Source organism: Microtus pennsylvanicus, chromosome 7 (assembly GCF_037038515.1).
Source record: "Microtus pennsylvanicus isolate mMicPen1 chromosome 7, mMicPen1.hap1, whole genome shotgun sequence".
Taxonomy (NCBI): Eukaryota; Metazoa; Chordata; class Mammalia; order Rodentia; family Cricetidae; genus Microtus; species Microtus pennsylvanicus.
Genome location: NC_134585.1, coordinates 114,723,776 through 114,746,884, shown reverse-complemented (window position 1 = coordinate 114,746,884; position 23,109 = coordinate 114,723,776).

Below are 23,109 nucleotides of genomic sequence, written 5' to 3'. Positions count from 1 at the left end.
ACATACATCAACAATGTCTAGTCCACTTGCATCTGACAAATTCAGAGAAAATACTCCATATCTATTCTATTTTTGGTGAGTCCAAAGACTTGTACCTAATTTACTTTCTATCATAACTTGCTTTCTGCATCAGGCAAACAAGGAAAACCATAAGTATCACTATCTAGTCTTCAACTCCCTCAGAGACCCAAGAAGGAAATGAGGATTCAGGAAGTATGAGCAGGAGACTTCCAAAAAGTATCACTACAATCAGTATTTTATCTTGGCTCTACCAGTTCAGTGATCTGCTATAATACAGCAACCAATCACTACAGTGAGGGGTGGATGCTGCCTCCCCAAGATCTGAATTTGAGTTAGCTTTATCTTTATTTAGTGAAACCATTGTTGGCGTTATTCTTCAAGTTGCCGTGATGTTGACTCTAGTGATGACTACATGCAGCTTGAGTGGTTGCATGAAATGATACAAATTATCAATGTTTAAACCCAAAACAGGAAAAGTCAACTTTGGCTTTCTGACTTAACTTGAAAGAAACATTTTTCATGATTTAAAAACCCTTTCAATCCCTTCTTTTGTCTCCCTGTCTTTCTTTCCCCCTCTCCTAGTGCTTCATATATAAAATGCTTACTGATTCTGTAAGCCATGCATCAAGCATGGATTAGGTGAAGGAAATTGCAGTTTGACACTCCCCACCTGGAAGCCCCCAAAGCTCTCCTGGCCTGGAAGACAGTCAGACTCTGTGGGAAAGCACAGGGGAAGAGCACGCGTTGCTAAGAGGAGGGAAAAGTGAGTCATTCGCCAGGCCTTTCTGAGTGAATTTTCAGCTAGTACTCCACTCCGAAGTTCCAGCTCATGGCATGGCCTCCAAAATCCTTCAAATTTGACATTTTCTGAGTCTCACTTTCCCCTTTAAAATGGGTCTTGAGCATTGGGAGCACTGCTCCCCTTTCTCTCTTGGCACCTATTCTTATTTGTAAAAACCCCTCTGCCGATACTCTGCTCTGAGTTAACCACATAGGGGAGAGAGTTACTGCACACAATGGGATCCATGCTCCACTCCATAGGCAAGTAAATGTGGGCTATAGGATAAGCCCATTTGCAGAGGCAAGAGGGACAACGGAGAGACCTGGTAGGTGCCAATAAGCAGATTGATGTCATTATAGCTCCTCAAGCCCTACAACTGAAGTAGTCTTCTGGCCTGAGAGTAGGCATTTAACTGAATAAGAGAAAAAGTAAACCCAAGGTTAATGAATCCACACCCTGACAAACACAGTGCTGCTACCTTCCAGAAATTTCTGAGTCGTCAAGTGTTCCACTGCTCCCAACTGTCTTTCTGCCAGGACCTCTTAGGACCGGTTCTATCCAAAACCATCTGATCAACTTACCTTTGAGTTACTCTCCCTGCGGTATGCCTCCCTCTGCATCTATCCTGTTCCTGGCCTCAGGCAGCCATGTTTATTCAGAGCTGCAAGTGTAAAATTGATGACATAACCATGCATTGGTGTCTATGGGATATTACAGGCGGATTAAACTATTATCAACAAATCGGGAACCAGTACTGTTTGTTCAGCATGGGAATGTTTTCAATTAATTTGTAATTAAATAAAGGAAGCAATTTACTGGGTCTTGGAGGAGTCAAGGCTGCGGAAGGTTTATCTCATCCGTCTCAGCTGTGCATTCCTTCTGCACCGGCTCATTGTTTAGATCACAGCCATGACACATGATCTGACCTATAGGAGAAACTCAATAAAACATCAATATTTTTCTTCCTTTAACCCATGGTGATATGGTGACTTAAGAACTCTGCCTGGAAGAGGCTCCACCATGAGTAAAGATCTGCAACTCCAGCTTGACTTCCCTCCCAGCTGTTCTCGCCAGCAAGCCTGAACATGCTAGAAATGGCCACACTTGTTTTGTCTGGGATGGAAGACAATGGATGCCATGGGTTTGGCTGTTTGAGATGTCCATATACCCAGATTTCTAGGCACTGTGTTGGTTGCTTTGCATCCACGGTCTGACATAAATAACGTGTATCTCTTGACCGCCTTGCTAAGTGGGCACTGTTACCCCATTTTCCTGGATGAGAGAATGCAGTTTAGATGATGAGTAGGTGGGCACAATGCCATTCCTGATTTCCACCAGCTCTGATCAGCCCAGGCCTGGGCAGATCATGAAAAATGAAGACACGACTGCTCTTTTCAAATGACTAGAGGACGCTGCTGAGACTTCATGTGATTTATTAAGTGCTAGTTATCTGCAAGACTTGGCATAATAAATAGAAGGTAAATAATAATGATGATAAGAATAGTACAACAAACGCAAGCCTTACTGATAGCTAGGCTTGAGGGAATCTTCTAAGGACTTCACATGTGGTAACCTATTAAAGTTCTCACAATGATACAACGAGGTCGACATCTGTCCTATATCCACGTGATATGTGTGTGGGGGTGGGGGAGAACTTGTGGACAAAGAAGCTGATCTCTTCATCTAAGAACACCATGGCAGCTGTTTGCAGTAGAGATATACAAAGGGAGATGTTACTAGAAGGTATTCTAATTTGTATTTATATTTATTATTCATAGAAAAAATTGGTATTAATTTTTAACATCTCTCCTATTTGCCAAGATCTTGGTTGATATGGCCCTTCTGCTCAACCCCAATGCCTAGTGGTCGCTTTTAATATGCAAAGGCTCTAAGGTAAGAATGCTATCTTCACACACCTGGGGTGAGGGTGACTTTGATACCTTAGCACACCGTCAGCTTGCTGCAGTTTAATTGAGTCAGGTTGGCTTTGGTGCGCACCTTAAAATAGGTACATTTATCAAGATCTCATACAGCTCTTGTAAGATTGGCAAGTGGTTTAAACAAAGACTCCTACAAAGAAATTCAGGTTTGCAGAATGGATCTGCAATAAAAGCATGAGTGAAACACTCTTCACCCCAGAGCAAAGCACCTCAAATCACATTCAATCAGTAAACATGTAATTCAGGATCAAGCATAGATGATATTAATTGAGAGGAATTGGTCTGCCCAAGTAAAATTTATATTTCAAAATGAGCTATAAAGGTGCCTGATAGGGGCTAGAAAGGTCTCTCCACAGTTAAGAGCACTTGATTCTCTTCTAGAAAACAGTTCAGTTCCCAGCACCCATGCTGACTGCTTTACAACCAACAGTAACTCTGGCTCCAGGGAATCGAATGCTCTCTTCTTGCCTCTGCAAGGAACTATATGCATCAGGGTGTATATGCATGAGCTATACATATATACACTTAGTTAAACACAAGTACATATAAAATAAAACACATATAAATCATTTTTTAAAGTTCTAAATAACATAACCTTGTAAAACCAAAGTATTCGCTCATAGGAGGACTAACTTCTTAACAACAGAAGTTTTAAGGCCCAGCCTGATGCTTCCTCGGTGGATCCGTGTTCTCCGATTTTCTGCAGGTTCTATTTCCCACAGCAGACTGTAAATGTCTGCAAACTTTTTGTACATCCCATGTTCATTATAACCTTTCTTGAGACACAAACGTTCTTAATACTTCATTAAGCCTGCACTTCCAATTTTTAACTATATGCTGCCCAGTTTATTTTTAAAAATAGAAAAGTTTTGACAAATAACTAAGTAAATAGTTATAGACTTACGCCATACAGTAAATGGTAAGAAAAGTTTTGACAAATAACTAAGTAAATAGTTATAGACTTACGCCATACAGTAAATGGTAAACCCATTACAACAAAAACTATCACACTGTCTTCTCGGTATCCTACAGCAAAGCTTTATTTCGTGCATGTAATTCTGGTACACCAGCCCAAAGATTTTCCATATTCCCACTGATACAAGATGACCGTCATTGCTAATAATTTGAACATAGTTCTGCCATCATTGATTGAATTTGAGCATCTCTTAATCATAGCATAGTCCATGCCATCACTGATTGCCACACCAAATAGCTACCATGGACCAAAACAATAAAGATGAGTATAATTTAGAAACAGGCACCCTGAGTCTTTTCTGGAAAAGGGGTGTTAGTTCTATCTTTCTGAGAAGAAGAGTCAGGGAAACAAAGTCCTATCATCACCAGTATCCTTCGGATCTTGTCATGTCTCTATTATGCAGATGTTGTCGTGTGAATGTGAAACACCTCCCATAGGCTCACACATTCTAACACTTGGTTTCCAGTAAGTGCTCTGGAACCTTTAAGAAGTGGAGTCCCTTAGGAAGAAGTGAGTCAAAGGGGTGGGTCTTAAGGTCTACAGCTCCACCCATTTAGCTATCACCCCTTAATGGTGGATGTGGTGTGACATTCCAGCCGCCTGCTCCTTCCTGCCGCTCTGATGAACTATGTCTTTCCAGAACTGCAGGTGAACTAAACCCTTCTCCCTTACGTTGCTTTTGTTGGGGTGTTGGGAAATTAGCAGGGACACTGGGCTTCTACCTTGTTGGTAAGTGAGACTAACCCTGACAGATTTTGGGATAAAAAGGAGAAACTTCCCTGACCTACCCCTACCCTACTTCCATGATGATATAAAATAATATATCATTGAAATGAGGCAAACTGACTTAATTTCCAGTCTCCAAACACACCCTGAGATGAAACACTTCCATGAATTTATTATTATTGTGCTGCATGCAATGGCCAAATTCTGGCCATTTCAGACCGCAGCTCAGACTCTGAAAATTCCTGACTTGTTTAAGCCAAGGAACCACCCCCTACTTCCACCCCCACTCCTTCCCTCTTCTCAACCCCCATACTTCTTTTCAGCTTACAGTCCTTGTTTTCACCTTCTTTGGAGCTGTTTGTTTTGCTTACCTGGAGGTCCTCATCTTCCTGTTCACACTCCCTGACTTTCCCTGACATGCAATGCCTAACTCACAGTGGGGAATCCATGAATAAGTGGATGATCCCAAGTTGCCCAGAGACCCCCCTGTACCAGAGTGGTGTTTAAAGCTGATGGCGATTATTTCTTTATTGAAAGAGATAGGTAAGCTGCGGTGCATCTTTCCGCAGCTGCCTGTGTGTGCAGAACTACAATCTGCAGCTGGGGACAGCTGTGCCAGTTGGGAAGAGGCTGCAATCTAGCCACATCTGCAGAGTGAAAACACCCAGGCACGGGCGAGGCTCCTCTGACTAGTTACTAATTTGGATGTAAGTAGTTGTATCCCTGGGAAGTGTGTTCACATTTCTCAGGCTTCTGGGTGGGCTCTGGAGTATGTGCACCACTTGTGAGCTGTAGTCTGAAGCAATGCACTGGCCTTTTCCTTTGTTCTGCCTGTAAGGGAGTTCTGAGTCTCAGAACCCCAACATTCTCCACACATAGTAACCAGTATTATGATGAGCATGGTGAAATATCTGTTACAGCAAGGAACTATGATTTGTTTCTGTTGTGCCCTATTTTAGAAGACTTCTAGAGAGGTTTCCAGAAGAAATGCACCATGAGAAACTAATGAAAAATAGAAACAGGTATGCAACATTAAGATGATGAATTTGTAAAATATTTGATATAAAACATGAGTACCATAAATCCTGGATATTTGTTGCCGTTCTGATTCTAAGTTGTCCAGAAACAAGAAAAAAAAAACGGGAGGGGGTGGTTCCAGGGGACAGATAATCCATTCCAGGAATTGTAGTACCTAGACAATAAGAACAAGCCATTTGCTCAAGAGGAACATCTCCCTCCCTGAGCCCTCAGGAAAAGTTTGCTCTGCACATCCTTTGGGGAAGTCTCCTACATAGTGCAGACACCGTGGTCCTTAGTAACCTTGAAATATAACAGAAGACCTTAAGAAATACATCAGCTGGTCCCTGGGCTTGGTGAAGAATCTGATCCTGGGCAAACTCTCCCTCAAGGCAGAACTGTTAGAATGAGCCATGCTGTCTTCTGCTCCCTGTAACTTTAGCCCCAGGTCAATTTCTGGAGCTGTCACTCCAAGTCATTCCGGAGTAAGTTCCCAGGAGGCAGAGAGCAGTAGGGGATGATGAACCTGTTTCCATTTCTTCTTCTTCAGTTGGAGTGGGTATATGGTAATGCTGTGTTGTGCTCAGTCTTCCTCCTGGGTTCAAATGGGTCCCATGGCCTAGAGCCAGGAGATGTGGTCAGAGAATAGGATGAAGACCAGAGTCCTTCATGTGAGCAGGATCCTCATCAACCAATGATGGGCAAACCCGAGCAGTTTTTCATACAACTACCTCTCTAGTAAACATCAATGAGCTCTTACATTGTATATAGACTGGAGAGAGGAGGGTTCTGGTACATGGAAGAGCAGGTTCAAGTGTCAGATTTAGGAAGTTCATGGTCAATTAGGGCAATGGAGACTCCCAGTCATGGTTATTCCCCATGTCTTATTGGGGACTTGCCTTGACACAGCAATTTCTTAGCTCTTTCAGACACTCGTGCGATGACCCATCCAAGGACCTCATTCTTCTTAGTAAATCCTAATGTGTATGTTCAAAGAAAAAGGGGAAACAGAAAGCACACAGGCCCTTTGTGACCATGGCAGAAGGAAGGGATGATGGAGAATGGCCAGCAATGAGGCTGGAGAGATAGTCGGGGTCACAATGAGGGGCTGTGGGAGTGGTTAGTGAAGCTGTCACTTTGAGAGGTTGAGGGGCCACTCGGGGCTTTTGAGAAGAGTGGGATTTTTATTTGTTTGTTTGTTTGCTTGTTTTTTTTTATGGAAACAGTGCTGCGGTTACCATTTTTGAACAGCAGAGAGGCAAGGACAGGGATGGTGAGAGTATTTAGGAAACAATTGCGGATCATTCTGGAGACACATGAGGAAGGTTCCATAGCCTTGGCGTGGTGGAATGAGAAGGGACAGCACAGGACACTGGGGAAGTGGAGCAGGTCGGAACTGGGCTCAAGGAACTGATCTGGCAAGGGGGTCAGAACAAGGAGCATGGAAACACTGGAAAGAAATGAGAAGTCTTGAGATGGACATGCGCAAAAGCCACCTATCTACGTTCTCAAGTAAATAATTATATTGACGTTTTACACTCTTTCCTGTACAGATCGCACCTCAAGAAACCACATAGCTCATGAGACAGAGTCGATCCACCCCCACTTCAGTTCTCATGGACTGCTAAAATCAGAATCACACAGGAACCTTTGTGAGGAGCTCATAGCCTGTTCATTTATTTGGCAAAGTTTAGGAGCCACTGAAGACTTTATATGTGGAAGTCAGTAAAGAACCAGTTGATGAGCATTTCAAGTTCGGAGAGAAATCTTTGGAACTGATACACAGGTACCAGAAAAATTTCCCCTCTCTAAAATAACATTTGTCTTGGTCTGTTTAGGAGGCTCTAATAAAGTAGTCTGAATAACTTATAAATGAAAGAAACTGATTCCTCAAAATCGTGGAGGCTAAAACCTCAAAGATCAACAGATGTGGTGTCTGGCAATGACCAGCATCTCATGGATGACTTTCATCTCACTATGACTGTACAAGGCAGAAGGGCATATCATACTCTCTGGTTTCCACTCAGAAGAACGGTAATCTCATTCATGAGGGCTTTCCCATTGTATCCTAATCAGGTTGGAAGAAGCTTGCCTTTTAAGGAGTTCAGCTGAAGTATTGGTTTTCAACATAGTAACCTGAAGACAGAGCCGCTGCATTGTTCAAGGATAACGCTAACAGCTGTCATCTGTGTGTGTTTGTACTATACTAGACACAGTTCTAAATAACTTACCTGTTCCAGAAGGAAAAGAAACGTGGCGGTCCTCACTCTCCACCCCACCTCCCCTATATGAGACAAGTGGCACCTGAGGAGAGGCGTGTCCTTAGCTTGCTGAGTGCGGCCTTCAGTTGGCCCTGCCAGTTAGAGACTGAGATAATATAGCAAAGTTGTGCGTAAGAAGAGCGACGGAGAGAGGCACTGAGATTGCCTGGGGTAAGACTGGAGCCTCTACAGAGAGTTAGACAGGGAGAAGAGGTGGATAGTGCTGGCCCCATGGAAGAAACCTAAAGCAAGAGGGAAAACAAAGTGCCCAGTGCCAAGGAAAGAACACTTAAGAACTGGCAGGTGATTTTATGACGCCTCCTTACTTAGCCCATGACGTAAAGACCCTTCCCAACTATCTCACCTCCCGTCCTCACTGATGAAATGGAAATCTATCTTTATCCATCAGTCTGCTTTCTGCTGTTTCGGTTACACGTGGTCCAGCAAGATCCAAACGTATTAGTTGGACAATTCCAGAAATAAATAATTACATTTTAAGCTTCACGCTGTTCTGAGCACTGTTGTTAAGTATCACTCTATTTCACTCAGTCAAATGTGGGACATCAAGAACGCCTTTTTCTGGTGTAACCACGCTGCATATTCTGCCTACCAGCCACTTAGTAGCTGTCTTGGTTGTCAGAGCAAGTGTTGGGTGTCATGGTGCTTGTATAAAGATTCAGAACTATCCTAGCTTTCTGGTTTAGACTAGGTAAAAGAGACTGTTATTCAGTGTCTATAAATGGAAGTCACGTAGCAGGTCCTGCTGTGGGATGGTACAGGTAACAACATGGGCTGCCCAATTACCTCCCATCAGTAGGCCAATCCTCTCATTCAAACAGGTGGCAACTCCATAGAGCTTGCCTTTTCTGCCCACGCAGGACTGTCCTGGTGCCTCCACGAAGCCTTTGTAGTGTTCACGGCGTCTTTGTGGTGGTGTTATTTATTGCCTTGCTATTTTTTCCGGCAGAGAATGTAGAATTAAAGTGACCTTTCGCCCACAGCAGCTGCTGATTTATCACAGGCTTCGTGAGAGCCTCCTCCAGATGCTGATGTTCCAACATGAAGCCATTTAATTTAAAGTTGGCTCGGCTGGAAAACAAGGTTAAGGGCTTTTATAGTCACAGTCCAAGGCAGAAATTTTACCCTTTTATATAAACCCAAGGTGCTAGTGGTAGAAACCACAATTCAAGGAAATTTAAATTCTGGACAGGCAATTTATGCTGTACTTGGAAGACGGCTAAGAGGTGGGGAGGCACATTCAGTTGTTCTTACCAGGCAAGTCTCCGCTGGGGCCTCGAGAGTGGCTGCCAGAGCTTATAAAGAGGCTACAGATGTGTGTGAGCTTCAGTGTAGCTCAGATGAGATGAGGCGGTCCCCCCCATACATGTAGAGGGAGCATATAAATTTGTTCCCTGACTCCACCCAGAGCTCTGGAGCCACTGCAGCTGATTAACTGCCTGCCAGGCCAAATTTTCCATCATTAGGTGGTCTGTGCCAGTTAGAGCTCCTTACCTATTGAGTTCCGCTGTAAGGGTTTCAGAGTCCTCACCTTGTCCTGGAGCCCTGCCAGGAGCAGGTGGGTGGTAGCAGCTTCTGCTGGGAAAGGGTTGACGGTGTTGGAGGGGGACAGAACTCAGGTGACTGTCTCATCAGATAATCAAGCACCCCAGGATAACCCTGGAGTTGGAAGAGAGACCAGGGTAGACTATCTGTCCCTGTGGTGTGGGGACATGTGTGTGCCATGATAGGAAGCTGCTGGAGCCAAACGGAACCAGAGCTCTAGCCACAGAAGCCATCAGAAGGTGGGACCTCTTTGCGTTTAGAGTTTTTAAGAAATACTGGGATTGAAGGAAAAAAAAATCATGCAACATTCCAGAAATGGGAGCGACAATGTAATAGATATGATAGGTTATTTCAAACACCAGTAATTTTATCAGTGCCAAAAGACAAGAGAAGGAACATCAAGGGTCACCCAATTGAAGCCAAAGAGAAAGAGAGACCAAGGTGTGTGTGCGCATACACACTCTCTCTCCTCCTCCCCTCTTCTCTCTCTCTCTCTCTCTCTCTCTCTCTCTCTCTCTCTCTCTCACACACACACACACACACACACACACACACACACACACACACATACCCCACATCCTCTGCTTCTAAACTACCTAGATCTTCCTGGTTGTCCAGTAGATGCACCCACAAGGTGTGGTACAGTCTTTAGCCTGTGGATGGGGGTTTTCCTTAAAACATATCTAATGCCCTTCAAACCCATGGCCTTAGATTAGTTTACTCTTAAAATGTTTTCAACTTTTTTGTTTGTTTTGGTTTTTTTTTCAAGACCCAGTTTCTCTATGTAACAGCCCTGGCTGTTCTGGTATTGCTTTGTAGACCAGGGTGACCTCGAACTCATAGAGCTCTGCCTGACTGTGCCTCCCAAGTCCTGGGATTAAGGGCTTGTGCGTCACCACCACCTAGTTGTTTTCAACATTTTCTGTGAAACTGTGGTGTTATCCTAGTCATCTGATGGGTAAAGATAATACAACTCTCTCTACTGGAATATTGAGAAAATATGAGGTACAACGTGGCTGTTGCTTCAAATCTCTTAGAATGAAAATGAGTATTTAAATGTGAAAATATGTGCTTTCCTTTTGATTCTATTAAGGGACTTGTTAGGCAAATTATAAATAATAAAATAATTGGATAGTCTAGCTATTTTGAAATGTTTACCACAGCCCGGCAGTCAGAAATGTCCCAAGTTCCTACTTCTCTCCCCTTGAAACTTTCACATCTGTATTTATTCATCCTGGGACAGAAGCCCACTTCCTGACCCACAATTCTTCACGGTAACAATGAAGCATCCACCCAGGGAAGCATCTTTATGTCAGGACTGACTAACGGAGTCAGCCTGAGGTTCTTTTCTCACAAAGATCGAATCTGCCAGAATCCACTGTTGTCACGTACTGCACACAGTCAGGCCATTATTACAGATGGCACATAGTCAGGCCATTAAAACTGTGTGTTTTAAGCAAAGTGGTATGAAGAAAATGTTGACCATAGGGGCTCACTCATCCAGAGATTTTGTCCATGCTTTGCCAAACATCTGGATTTGGTGGAGAAACATCTGAGTGGCTTGGCTGAATTTTTTCTTTTTCTTTCTTTTTTTTTTATTTAGATGTTTTGGTGTAATGTAGAACCATGCCCCATTCAAAACTTGGAGGGGAAAACTAGCAGAAAGAAATTAGAGTGATATTTAATTCTAGCCTAATATTCTAAAAGGGAAGAGTTTTTATTTGTGATTGCCTTGATGTGGGAGACACCGTAGGGAAATCACACCCCCAAAGAAGTCAGTGAGTGGTAGCCAGGCAACAGAAAACAAGAAACTACAATCTTGGATCGCCGTCAGAACCCAGGAAAGTCTTCAATAGATTAAACCCCTGTAAACATGCAACTCATTGCAGATGGTATTTAGAAATGTGGATGCATAAACATCAGAAAAATAACCCAGAATCTTCAATATGGAAATGTGGATGGTTAAATAAAAAGCACTTATAACCATTTTGAAGACTGGAGAGCTGGGGGGAAGGAGACTGAAACCAGTAGTTGGAGTAAAGATAAACACCGTTAGGCCAAAAAAGAAAGGAGGGAGCTGACATTTAAAATGTGTCTTTCTGGCAGGGGCTATGGAGAAGGAATGAGTTCCACACTCCTGCAGCCTCTAGAGCAGTGGTCTCGCCCTTCCTAATGCTGTGACCCTTTAGCACAGTTCCTTATGTTGTGCTGACTCCAACCATAAAATTATTTCGTTGCTACTCTATACCTGTAATTTTGCTACTGTTCTGAATCATAATATAAATATCTGTGTTTTTGATGGTCTTAGGTGACCCCTGTGAAAGGGTCACTTGCCCCCCCCAAGGGGTCATGGCCCACAGATTGAGAACCACTGCTCTAGGGCATCAGCACACACCCTGTAAATATATCTGCAGGATAATGGGATTCTGGAGATCAGAGTCTCCTTGGCACCATCACTGTGTCAAAGCAAGGCACTTTATAAAATCATTGCTTCCCATTTGTCCCCATTCCCCCGTACCATGCCACGCTTAGCACAGGTAATGATGTGGCCTCTTCACTCTAGATAGCAGGCACTTTGAGCACTCACTCATTAACTGCATGCTTAGTTTGTCTATCCGAACCTGGTTTTTGTTTTGTTTTGTTTTTGTTTTTAACCGTCCTCTCTTTTCTGAAATAGTGTACCCATGCTAACCTGGACCTTTCTATACAGACCACAAGAAGCCACAAACTGGTACTCTTCCTGCCTTGGCTCAGCTTCTGGACTACCAGAATTACCCATAGGCACCACCAAGAACTGGCTCTTTTACTCATCCTTAAATGGGCATATTGACTTCTATCACTTTCCAGTGATGGCATCCAGCATCATTTTAATGAGAAGTTGGCATCCTTAAGACTTGAGAAATTTTAAGAGAAGACATTAGAATTTGAAGATGTATTCGCAAAGTGGTATTTCTGGGTGAAAGGTAGAAGTCCTTCATCTGAGACAGAGAAGAACAGCCTGTGAGGTCACGAGTTGCCTAACACAGGAAATTACTAGACACGGCTTCTTTCTAAAAAAAAATAGTCATGGACAGTGCAGGAGGTGCCAGGCTAGACAAAGCAGAGCCCAGCATGGGCAGGCAATGAACACATGAATAATATTAAAAGATTATAGAAAATTGGGTGGAAAAGGATGAAATGGGATTCAGCTTGGAAAATGCAAAGTAATGCGTTTGGGAGCCAGTAACCAGAAACACGTGGGCTTGAGCCGGATTCAGCATCGTCTTGCCAGTGGGTGGAGGATGCAGGAGATGAGCACCCCTCAGAAGGCCACTCTTAGAATTCTGAGTTCAAATCTACCTTTTGAAAATAGAGAATGAGAAAAGAAGGCAGCAGAAACTTGAAGCCACACACGGAGGGAGGGAGAGTAAAAGCAGATGGGTCTCTGGAGGTCACTAGGCAGCCAGTCTAGCCAAACCAGCAAACTCCATGCTCAATGGGAGACCATGCCTCAAAGATAAGGTGGGTGGTGAATGAGGAAGACACTCAGCATCGGCTTCAGGCCCTGATAGATGCATGCATGCACGCCCACGTATGCACACGCACATACAAATACTAATAATATTACTAGAGATAATAAATAATTTTGAAAGTGGTTAGACTCACAGAACAGGCTTTTTGGTATGCTGGGACAGCAATACAAAGCAACATGGATCCCATTATAGAAAGGATTATATATATACATAATACATATATGTGTGTGTATGTATATATGTATATGTCATGAAATCAGAGAATATATAAAGGGAAGAATCTTAAAAGCCTTCTCTCTTCCACTCTGCATTTGTACATTTTTGAACAAGGGTGCAGTTTATTTTTTTTTAAAGTATTATTTTGAAACAGTTGATTCACTAGGGAAGCCCACAATAGCCTTGATCTGGGGATTCTCCTGCCTTTACCTTCAGTGTGCAGAAATTACAGCAAAGCCAAGCATGTTCAGCATGTTCAAGTGTTTATTTCCTCAGCCATAGAAGCAAATCTGAAATCCCACAACACCACGACTATCTAGCCTGGAGCACAGTACCTTCCAGAGATCTGTGTCTTTGAACATAAATTCTTTCTGCCTTTGTGTGTCCTCTGTCCCCAGGTCCCTCTATCTGTCCTTCCACTCTAGAAGGATCACTTTCTCTCACCCTTGTCTACAACACATGTGAGTATATTCTGCTCAAAGAGAGAGTAGGGAAGACACCCGCGGAGTGTTCCCTTTAGCCAGAGCTCTTCTGCCCCCATCTGTCCTTGCCCTACTCTTTCCCCTGCGCTTTAAGGCTGTGGTCAAGATACAGTGCAGGTCTGTGGGTCCTTTCATACATCTGCCTCTGAGGAGAAGAATGAAGTCTCAGTTACTCCCCTGTCTCTGCTGCTCATGATAAGGCCTGGCATGAACAAATGTCTTTCCCACGAGCGGGAAAGGAATAAAATGTTCTGTTCTCTCAGGCCTTCCAAAATCCTTGACTGTGTCCAAACCGAGAGATTTAGGGAGATGATCTGTGTGGGGTTGTCACATTGTCAACGTCAGTATGGAAGTACAAAATTGCTCACTGTCCTCGGACACTTAACACTTTACAAGAACAGGGGCTCTTTTCATAAATCAAATCTAGTGAACCCATCAATATGTAATCACCCGCCCACCCACTCCCCAGCACCACTAGCATACTGGACAGTCGTATCACTCAGCTTCTCCCCAAATATGTTTTATATAACACTCTCTTACACAATTTATTTTCTCTCCTAAACAAGAATTGCGTGGAGAAATAAATAGGAAACATTTGGTTATACAGAAGCCGCTTGCTTTCCTTTTCTGCCCTGTGTATCACCAATCTCACCCAATCTTATCCCAGAACTTTTTGCCCGAGTGTTACCCTGTCATCTTTAGGGAATCTGGATTTATAGAAAGCATTTTGGAATATGTTGAGTTTTCTGATCAGGTGACATTCCACATCTTGTAATAATATAAATAGTCAATGCTTACTGTGTGCCCGCTCCCTCCCACACACACTGCAATACTTCATACTACTATCCCATTTCTCCTCACAGCCCTTCAGGACAATAATTATTCCTGTGCCACAAGACACAGCTAAAGTAGAGAGAGGAGAAGACACCCATGAAGCAGACACTGGCAGGCCAGAATTGTTCTAGAACTTCTCATGCCAGTACCCAGAAAGTCAAGCTAAAATCTCACTCCCTGTGATTGTCATCTATGTTGACTTCTAGTTCTGTGGATAATCCAAGACTGTGGCAGCTAAACACTGTATTTTAAAGCAACTGACACTATTTCGGAGACTCCTCCTCCTCTCTAAGCACTCAGGTCTTCTTTAAATGATAGACTGAACTTTTACTTTGTAGGTAATTGGCCTCTCAACCACAGAATGCATTTTAGGTTCTCGTCAAGGGGTAGATCTCAGAAGTGACCCAGTGAACCTGAAGAGATTCAGGTATCACTGAGACAGCAAACTATCCCCCTATTCTAGGAACTCGCTGCCCTTTGGGAGTTTGTCCATGTGTTTTGTTTAGGGTACCCATATTGAGTTTAAAAAATAGTTCATGACTTTGTTTATAAGTGACAGAAATATTTAATGAGTAGAGACTATGCTCAGCTAAGTGTCACCACCAAGGATGATCTGTACCATGTAGGTCTCACAAGGGACCTTTCTTGTGTCACTTCTTCAAAGTCAAGGCCCTCGCACACGAAGCCTGTCCTTTCAGGGGACAATTATGGGATGTATCAGCATGGCCAAAGGACCATTCTGTAGCAACAGTCCCTTCTGTGTCTTCCCCACAGCCTTAACATTACAAGCAGTATGGAAGTGGAGACAAGAGAAAGGACAAATGGGATTTTCAAATTAAGAAATAAATTACAGAAGTATAGAAGACACTAGACACTTGGAGGCATGACTCTACTGCCCACTGGAAGTGCTCAGTTCAGAAGGACGGGTTGTGAGCAACCATCCCCTGAAGAAAGCGGTGAGCCTCCACTTGGATGGGAATTTCCTCTCTTGACAGATGGGGATTGAGCGTCTGTTGGCTAATATTTCCCCTCTAATTACTAATTACACCAGAGAAAGGAGCTTTATAGCCAGAGCCCTGGAAATATGAAATTTGATCGGTAGAGATTTGCGGGAAAGATGGAAGATTGATGTGTGACGTCAGACAGCTGGCATGGAGGCCCATCAGACCACGGGGCCAGCAGCTGCTCACAGTGGATTTGAGAGTGGGAGGGGGGTCCGGGAATGGGGGATCAGAAGAGGTCTGGGAGAAGAGAGATAAGAAGAACCATGCTAACAATTTCGCTCCCCCACTCTCCTTTTCCTGTCGTCTCAGATAAGAACACGTTAATCCTCTGAGTTTGAAGCTATAGTCAACAGGTGGTGAGGCCTATTCCTGCACAGGGGCAGCTGCTGGGCCTGAAGCAGAAAACGGAGCTTCAGGTGGGAATGCACAAGCAATTCCCCTCCCCGAAGCAATGCTCGTGAAGAAGACTGGCACTTTATCAAGGTCACATATCCAGAAGATTCCCTAGGATGGTGATGCAGAAGGAGTCATCCAGGAGCAGACATAGTGGAGGCCTTGACCTTCCAGTTAACTGTGCAGAGTCCCGGCCCTCAGCCCTGGCCTCTGGAGTCTGAGCCTTTTAGAGCGGACCACTGGATTTCTTTGGTTACTATCTCTTACATCCTCTTACTTAGATTCTTCTTCATGGCTCAGTCTGAAATGTTAGCATCTTTCATTTATTTTTTTGGCATCCCCACATTAATAGTGTAAGTCCCAAGGAAACAAAAGCTACCTGCTCACAATTGTCTCTAGTAATGTGCAGGGCTTCAAGAATATCTCTTAAATGAACCAATAGGTGAAGTGAAGACACAGAGGGAAGAAGAATCAGGCTAAGCTGAGCCCATTTCCCATGCCTCAGGGATCCATAGGCAGCAGGCATTGTGGCGGCAACCAAAGGCAGTAGGCATTATGGTGGCAATCAAAAGAAAAGGAGATTGTTCACCATTCGATGTTTCAAACATCAAAGAATGAGTGTTTTATGTAAGTAATAAACCTTTGTACAACACACACACACAATCTCCCAAAGAGAAACAGTTCAGTATGGCCATATGCAAAGACATCCTGCCCTGCGCCACCATGCCATCCACGACACCACCTCTAATGTATACCTGACATTATTGTTAAGTTGTTTCTAAGATATCTGCGTGAGGCTGACATTGCTACCCCTAATACCAGTGCCATGAGTATTAATACCCTAATAATGACAACTGGCTCTCTCTCTCTCTCTCTCTCTCTCTCTCTATATATATATATATATATATATATATATGTGTGTGTGTGTGTGTGTGTGTGTGTGTGTGTGTGTGTGTGTATCGCTCCTAACCATCTCTCACAATCAAATGACTTCCTATTTGTCTTGGATGTTTGTCCTTGACTATATATTCTTTGTGGCTTAATTTTGTTGACAACCAAAATAAATGTTGCTCTTTCCATGACGGTTTTTAACCATACTGCAATAAGATTATTAATAATAGTGTCAAATAAGGTGACTAACATACTCACAGACACAGCATATTAAAATTTCGTTCCATAGCGGACAATGAGGACTACTGAGAACTCAAGAACAATGGCAATGGGTTTTGATCCTACTGCACGTGCTGGCTTTGGGGGAGCCTAGGCAGTTTGGATGCTCACCTTACTAGACCTGGAAGGAGGTGGGAGGTCCTTGGACTTCCCACAGGGCAGGGAACCCTGATTGCTCTTTGGGCTGATGAGGGAGGGGGACTTGATTGGGGGAAGGGGAAGGAAATGGGAGGCGGTGGCGGGGAGGAGGCAGAAATCTTTAATAAATTAATTAATTAAAAAATATAAAAAAGAGTTGTATCAAAGAAAAATAAACACAAAACAAAATAACAAAGAAACACCTTTAAAAAATTTCGTTCCTTTCTTATAAACAATGCTGTTTTAGAAGTCTGTTCTACTAAATGAGACTGTAAGAGCTTCATTTCCATGTAGTAAATGCCCCCCCCCAAATCAGGAGTCCGTTCACTGAAGCATTCTGGGGAGCCACTGTCCCCACATCCTCCCACACTCACTATGCTGTGAATGAGGCACAGCCACCCAGAGGCTTTGCATGACTTGGGTCTGGTTTATCACTCGTCCTGATTTTGCTTGCAGGGCTTTTTGTGGGGACCTCACAATATCTTTGAGCATCAAGGCAAGGCCCAGACAGCAATCCCTGATATTTGTTTTTTTCATTGTTGATTGGTTCAACTCTAAACTCCCGCTTCCTTGAGTCTCTGGGTGACTTCATAAATGTCTGTGCATTTTCTGTCACTACACTCTCTTCATCCTCAGGGCAGCCATGTACACAGAGAGCCAGTCACTATAAGTTTGTGAGACACAGCAGAAGACCTTCCTGCGAGGCATGGATAGGGCTAACTGACCTACACATCTGAAGACGTTTATCTGAGAAGGGTGTAAGAAAATCCTCGTCTCTCCTCCATGTGGCAGAAGTCCTAAGCCCTGTTCCTGTCAGAGTGAAGTTCACACTTCTCAGGCACACACAGTCCTCTTCCACAGCAGCTACAAGCTGTATCTGCCTCACTGGCAGCACAAAACAGGAAAAGCAGGCCCTGCGGCTCCTCGTCTCTCATTGGCCAATGGAGAGAGAATAAGAAGGGTTCCCTGGGATCAAAGCAGGGTCTATGAGAGTTTGCAACTATGGTCCACTTTTCTGCTGATTGGAGAGTTTTGGTGTCTGTGGTCAGGCTGGGCACCATTTCTTCTGGTTTTCATATCTGTTCTCAAAATATTTCTTAGTTATGCAGACTCCAAAAGTATTGTCCTTTTACAAGGACAGAGTAAATAACAGTGCCATTTTCCTTCTTTCTGAGAATTCCAATCCATCCCTCAAAATTCAGCTCATTGGAGCCAGTAAAGAAGTTCAAGTAGGTAAAAGCCTTTGTTTGCTCTGTGTAGTGGTTTAAATGATGAATGTCTTCCATGGTCTTGGGTATTTGGACATTTGGTCCCTAGTTGGTGGCATTATTGGGGGGGGGGGTGGAGGTGTGGGTTTTGTAGAAAGTAAGTTACTGGAGGCAGGCTTTGAGTTTAAAGGCCCACACCATTTCCAGTTTGCTTTCTCTGCTTTGTGTTTGAGGCTTAGGATGTGAGCTCTCAGTTTGCAGCCCCAGCTGCTATGCCTGCAGTCAAGTTACGACTTCCTCACCATGATGGACTCTCGTCCCTCCAGAACTATAAGCCCAAATAAACCTTTTCTTCTACAAGCTGGCATTTTATCAGAGCAATAGAAATGTAACTAAGAGACTTTGTGAGCCTCATGACCAGGGTTAGATTCCTGAATCTCACTGTGGAAGGAGAGAACTGACTGCTGACAGTCATCCTCTGACCACGGCTGTACTCTGGACAAAATGTGTGTGCACACACTTTCATATGATCATATGCTCACACACACACACACACACACACACACACACACACACATACATCATTCGCTCACATGCTCACACACACCACTCACTCACATGCTCACACACAGATGCTCACACTCATACATGTTCACACACACATACACACATGCTCACACACATATACACACATGCTCACACACATATACACACATGCTCACACACATACACACATGTTCACACACACATATGTATACATGCTCACACACACCACTCACTCACATGCTCACACACACATACACACATGCTCACACACATACACACATGTTCACACACACATATATACATGCTCACACACACCACTCACTCACATGCTCACACTCATACATGCTCACACACACAACTCACTAAATGCTCACACACACACACACCACTCACACACATGTATACAATAATAAAAAGAAAAGAAATGTGTCTTTAAAGACTCATCCCACTGGTAAGTACCTGCTGGAGGCACTGGTGAATCTAGGAAGGAACAAGGCTCCATCCTGCCTTCTCCTTCAACATTCAGGGGCTCCCCAGTGTCAGCTGGCCTAGTGGGCTCTAAGAGGTTGTCTCCAAAATCCATTTCCTCTAACTGTGCTTCTCTTCAGAGCCAGAGCGGGTGCTCTTTACCCTATGCACCCATGCATCTCACACCCCTCTCCTACAAACCCAGGTTTAAAACCAGGGTATGGCTAAGACACTCAAAGAATGGGGATGGAGACAGGAAAAATGCTAAATGGCTTACCCAAAGTCACCCAGAGATCAGACTTCAGTGTTCTGACATTTATTGCAGGGTACAGATCTAAACTAGGCTACCGCCATGCTTTTGGCATGACCCACAAAGAGTGGCAGGTATTTTTAAGACTCATTTGACTACCAAAGACGTGAAGAACATGGAGCCTGGGCCAGTTCATTCTTAAGTCTGATTAGATGAGGGCTTATGGGCTCCATCTCAGCTTTAAATCAGGATCATTTTCAGGTCTAATGGAAATTACACGGTGGCTTTGGCTTCACAGGGAAGGAACTTGGGGCTAATCAGCCTTGGGAAAGCCACCATCTGAGATACCAAGGCAAAGCAAAGGAATGCCATCGATTAAGTCTCCTGTCCAGAATGTTCCAACCCCGTGATGAGAGGAGATGGGGCTGGAATCCTAGCCACAAGGCTTAATTGCTTCGCAAGGGGCCACAGCTGTTGCAGCAAGGAAGTTCAGGGGAAAATGCTGTTTTCTTACTTTCAGCTTTTTGCTGAGCTTGCTAGAGGCTGGATTTTGAGCCACCTGATGACCATGCCTGGGGCAAATCATTATTTTTCCAATGTCCTGTGTCTTGTCTCTGCTTTTCATTATACGCTCAGCATTCGATGCAATGCGTGGATGTGGTTCTTGTTCAGTAAGTGTCCGATTTGTTAAATAAGCCATCAAAAGTTGAGATTTTGGAAGGAAAGGGAGCTCCTTGCTGTGACTTTTTCAAGCATGATGCTCCTTAGCTCTTCCTGTAGAACATAGACGTGTACAGGAAGAGAAATAGCGTGGACATGTTGATTTTTGTCGAGCTCTGCCTGTCTACCAGAAGCTTTTCATGCATATTCTGTGATCAAGTCAACTCTTTGTAAGACTTCTTTCCCCTCCTGCGATGGCAACCAACCCCAGAACAGTGAATGATGTTGGCCCACATTTCCAAAACCCTCTACCTTTGAAACAGTGAAAGTGATCTAATGCCCAACAGAACCATGGCATATATGGGCTTTGCCAGAAATTGGGACCATGGGGTCAAATCTGGAGAGTTATTGGCTTAAGTGGTGTTAAGCAGTGCCTGTGATTAGAAAATGAAATGAAATAGAATCCCCTCATGGAATCAAGAGCAGCCAGGCATTGTCCTAAAATAAACAGGCAAAGAAGCATGAACAGCAGTCCCTTAATCCTCAAACCTGTTCTCCTCACTTGATTTCACTTTGGCTTCCAAACATTTGTCCCTGACATCTATCTGCAGCCGTAGACCCAAGCACGCCCAAGCCTTTCTTTCCCAAGTGTTAGCCATCCAATCTGCTCAGCCCCTTTGAGACCCAATAAAGAGGTTTAGAAGCTCTGGTTTATGATGAAATATTTTAGAACATTGACTATTCTCTGTGGGTAAAGAAACTGGCACCACCTTGTGTATTTGGAGACGGGAACTGTCCTTTAGATGTGAAAGCATATTTTTTTTTTAGATACATACACACAATTACTTTGATTTGTACTAGCAATGTAAGGGTATTTATTTACCCCTCTTTCTAAATACTCTACCCAGAGCCTGGTTTCTCTGAGTGCTGTGCTAACTCCAGGGCTTTCCTAGATTTCATGCAGTGGCAGGCAGTCTTAAGCAAAGGAAGGTCTCCTAATAACAATAACAGCTCACAATAACGAAGCCCCTTGGAACTCCCAAAGCATAGCACCACCCTTTCTTTAACAGAACCTCTGAATTTCCTCTGTGTCTGTGGTTATGTCCCCCTTTTCATTTCTGATCTTATTTATTTGCGTGTTCTCTCTGTGTCGTTTAATTAGTTTGGATAGGGGTTTGTCGATCTTGTTGATTTTCTCCAAGAACCAACTTTTTGTTTCATTGATTCTTTGGACTGTTTTCTGCGTTTCTATTTTGTTGATTTCTGCCCTCAGTTTGATTATTTCCAGTCTTCTACTCCTCCTGGGCGCGTCTGAGAAAGTATGGAATTTATACATATTAGAGTACTACTCAGCAATAAAAAACAAGGACTTCTTGAATTTTGCATGCAAATGGATGGAAATAGAAAACACTATCCTGAGTGAGGTAAGCCAGACCCAAAAAGAGGAACATGGGATGTACTCACTCATATTTGGTTTCTAGCCATAAACCAAGGACATTGAGCTTATAATTAGTGATCCTAGAGAAGCTAAATAAGGAGAACCCAAAGAAAAACATATAGGCATCCTCCTGAATATTAACCTTCAGCAAGCGATGAAAGGAGACAGAGACCCAAATTGGAGCACAGGACTGAAATCTCAAGGTCCAATTCAGGAGCATAAGGAGAGAGAGCATGAGCAAGGAACTCAGGACCGCGAGGGGTGCACCCACACACTGAGACAATGGGGATGTTCTACTGGGAACTCACCAAGACCAGCTGGCCTGGGTCTGGAAAAGCCTGGGATAAAACCGGACTCTCTGAACATAGCGGACAATGAGGACTACTGAGAACTCAAGAACAATGGCAATGGGTTTCTGATCCTACGGCACGCACTGGCTTTGTGGGAGCCTAAGCAGTTTGGATGCTCAACTTACTAGACCTGGATGGTGGTGGGGGTTCCTTGGACTTCCCATAGGACACGGAACCCTGATTGCTTTTCGGGCTGGGGGGGGACTTAATTGGGAGAGGGGGAGGGAAATGGGAGGCGGTGGCGGGGAAGAGACAGAAATCTTTAATAAATAAATAAATTAAAAAAAATAATAAATCGTATTTGTCATCTTAAAAAAAAAAACAGAACCTCATCACACTTAAATCATGTAGAGCGTAGGTATAGTTTCCCTGCATGTGATCGAGTAAGTTAAAGACAGAGAAAGTAAAAGACCTAAGCAGGCATTGCCACCTGTGTACTCAAAAGGAGCCATATGCTCCTGAGACAGCAGCCTGGATCAAGACTCCCGATCCCCGCAACAGCATCAAAGAGGACACAGTAGCGTGGGGGAACGGTATTCCAGGGTGAACGCTTGATTTTTAAATTTGGCCTCAAGGCAATTGAAGGCCATTATTTAATGCCTAGTTTTCATCATGCCTCAAGTCTGAGATCAGTATATTCCTCGGGGCTCTGACTTTCAGGCCTCTAGGTTCAGGGCTGTGTGAAATATTTGCGTGAGACAGCCCTCCTCCCTCTCACAGAGCCTCACAGATGGAGTGAAAACCAAGACCCCAGCCGCTGTGATTAAAGTCTCCTTACTACGTTTTACAAGGATTGGGTGATTAACATTCATAGCCCTGGCCTATTTCCAACAGAGGGAAGGAAGGCACCTCCTCTGCGCCTGCTTCCCTATGGCTCCCGCTGGGGCTACTCCACACAAACACTGCGTGGGGACTTGGACCCAGGCAGGCCAGGCAGGGTAGAGTTGCCGTGCCAGCCCGGTTCTCACAGGGCTTTAATTTAGGACAGCTGAGGACCACCTGGATGGATGCAGGAACGCAAATTGACTCCCGTCTTCAAAGGAGAAAAGAAGCAAGGCTTGGGTATAATTAACTTCAATCAGTCCCAACTGCACTTGCCTGGACGCTTGTGTAGAACGGGCATCTTCCTCCTGGCTTGTGTTACCCAGGCAGGTA